Below are 3,155 nucleotides of genomic sequence, written 5' to 3' on the forward strand. Positions count from 1 at the left end.
TCTCCTTTTAAAAATCTATGTTAACCGTTGGATTACCATCTAATTACCACGTGAAAAGAAAAAAATCGAACACAACTGCTCATAAGACAAAAGCCTTGATTGCTGTTGAAAATGAGAGTATATAATTTTTTTTATCTTTTTATTTAATTACGATCTGTCCATTCTGAAGACATTAGATAATTCTTTCATTATTTAAAGCAAAGAGCTAATTTTTGGAATGCAATCTACTAGCTGCATTTCGTAATTGGGATATATTTTTTAAAATTTCAGTAATCGTACTGTGAAAATAAAATCAGGACAAATTATACATACCAAACGAACAACTGAAGCACTATGATCCGTCAAAATTCCCAGTAGAAATATGATTTTTTTATATTTTTCTCAAAAATATCATTTTATCCTTCTTGGACCAAATTCCCAGCTAATTTATCATTGTAGAAATCTGATTTTTGATATTTTTCTAAAATGTGTCATTTGGTCTCTAGTAAAAAGTAATAGACAGGAGGCAACTATTTTATAGTATTTTATTCTGGGTAAAGTGGGGTCTAATATTTATTTTGGATCTAATATTTTGATAGTGCAAAGTAGCAAATGTTAGTTGGTGGTTGAAGTGTATCTGAAGCATCAGCAAAATGTTTTTGTTCAAGTGCTCGACATAAAATTAGTTGGCGAACAGTTTTAAAAATAGACAATTATTAAACCAATATGGTCCTACGGCCTACAACTATGGAGTGCGGCCAGTAAATCGAACATAACTATTCAACAAAGGTTCCAAAATAAAATTTTGAAAGAAATCGTGCACGCTCCAAAATACGTTCCCAATTGGTTGATACATCAAGATCTCAGAATTCGAACTTCGAACTATACAAGAAGAAATTAGTTTTACTTGCTATTTTCAAACGAATTAGCGTTAGATCTGCTCAAGCCTTTACCACCAAAGCGTCTCAAAAAAAGAATCTGCAATGATTTACTACAAAATATCACATAACATCTAAGAAGGTGCTATCGCAGGATAGCGATCCTGCTCACGCAGTCAAATAATATATACCTCTAATAAAATATAGCTTGATGTACTTGTATAGTTTGCTATGATAAATAAATAAAAAAAAGTTTTAAAAATGATTAATAAAATTGAAAAGTATGGCAGGATTGATGAAGGTGAAGATGGAAAGGGGAATTGGGTGTTAGATTACTCTTCAATTTAATTCAAATCAAATTTAATACGAATTTTGAAAAATTTAAAAAATGGATCCAATACTTTAAAATATAAGTTTTTTTTAAAAAACATTCAATTAAATCACTGAAATTGAGATGAAAATTTATATAATTACTATAACAATTCTTACGAAATAGGGGTTAGTGGTGAGAAGGGTCAAAATTTAGGATTACAGGTATTTTGTATAAATCCTTATCACTTGGTTTTAAACAAAATGTGCAAAATATACCTAACAATTTCTCAAATTTTCACAGCGATTGGATGTATGGTTTATGAATGCACAGACACATAGACATACATTAATTTTTTTAATGGAGATCTGAATCATCTCGAAGAATTACCAATAATAAATGTTGATACAAAATTATATATCTGTAAGTAAATGTACCCTTTGTATGCATTCCAAAGCATACTTATCATACTCTCAACCCTCCCGATCCCCGATGTTGTACATCAGACAGTGATCAATCATATCATATGCAGTATGAAGCATCAAGTCGAGCGCGTAAAAGAAACTTTTCAGTTCAGTTCAGACTAACATGATCGTTCTAGGCTGTTTTCCCTCATTTTTCCCTGACACGACTGACTACATTATGATTCCTTCCAAAGATGATAAATGACATCGCGAAGGCCGACAAAAACAAGGTTTTTTAGAGTATTCGCGTCTTTATTTAATTTTTCAGACTTGCAGGAGAATAAAATGCATGATAGATTACGTCTTGACTTGTGAAAATGGCTAGAGATTTTGTGAAGCATAACGGTGAAGTCACTATACTTAGTTTTATTTGTATAAATAATCGATTGATAACGAAAACGATTTATAGAAGCAAAAGTTGTAATGATATTTTTATAAATTCGACATACCATAAGATATAAAAGTTATAACCAGATATACTTCTGCTTGTAGGTAGATAGAAGATACAACCCCTATTATTTGCATATTCTAACCAATAGACTCTACACAGGCGTGGTTACTTTAATTTTAAAGGGTTGATTTCATTCATTTTTTAAGGGTAGTTTGTTATGCGTATGCTTTTGGCAGTATTTAAATTAGGGGAGACATTGGATTAAAGAAAACACATTTTTAATAATGGAGATCTTTCATATTATCATTAAAAAATTATAATAATAATAAAATAGAAAAAGTATATAATAATAATTTTAAAATAGAAAAAGTATGATAAGAGTTATATACTGATCGATTTTTGGTATATAGAAGAATCAACCCCATATTTGCATATTCCATCTAATAGACCTTTTCAAAGGCGTGGTTTTTTAATTTAAAGGGTTGATTCCATTCCTTTTTTAAGGGTAGTTTGCCATGCGCCTATTCTTGGCAGCTTTTAAAATAGGGGTGACATTGAATTAAAGACTATTCGATTTCAAAATGGAGATCTTGAATATTAATATTATGATAATACATTTAAGTTGTTTATAATAATTTTAAAACAGAAAATGAATGATAAGAGTTATTCACTGTCGATTTTTGGTATATAGAAGAATCAACCCTTGATATTTGCATATTCCATCTAATAGACCTTTTTAAAGGCGTGTTTTTTTAATTTAAATAGTTGATTCCATTTATTTTTTAAGGGTAGTTTGCGATGCGCATGTTCTTGGCAGTATTTAAATAGGGGTGAAATTGAATTAAGGAGTACTCGATTTTAAAATGGAGAACTTGACTATAAATATTATGATAAAACATTTAAGTTATTTATAATAAATTGAATATAAAATTATTTATATGTAGGATTTTGCTGTAAGGCAAGTTGGATGAACTTTTCGATACGTATACATAATCAACTTTATCAATAAGAATTTAGTTTCAGCTATTTAGGTAAAAATTTAAAACTGTCATTTCAAAGATAGAATTTTCTGATTGGATTCTTGATCTTCATATCTGATTAGATTCTGATTAGTATCGCTTAAGCAAGAGACA

Source organism: Ctenocephalides felis, unplaced genomic scaffold (assembly GCF_003426905.1).
Source record: "Ctenocephalides felis isolate EL2017-DRISC unplaced genomic scaffold, ASM342690v1 CF-g0.4_SCAFFOLD_01170, whole genome shotgun sequence".
In the NCBI taxonomy this organism is placed as follows: Eukaryota; Metazoa; Arthropoda; class Insecta; order Siphonaptera; family Pulicidae; genus Ctenocephalides; species Ctenocephalides felis.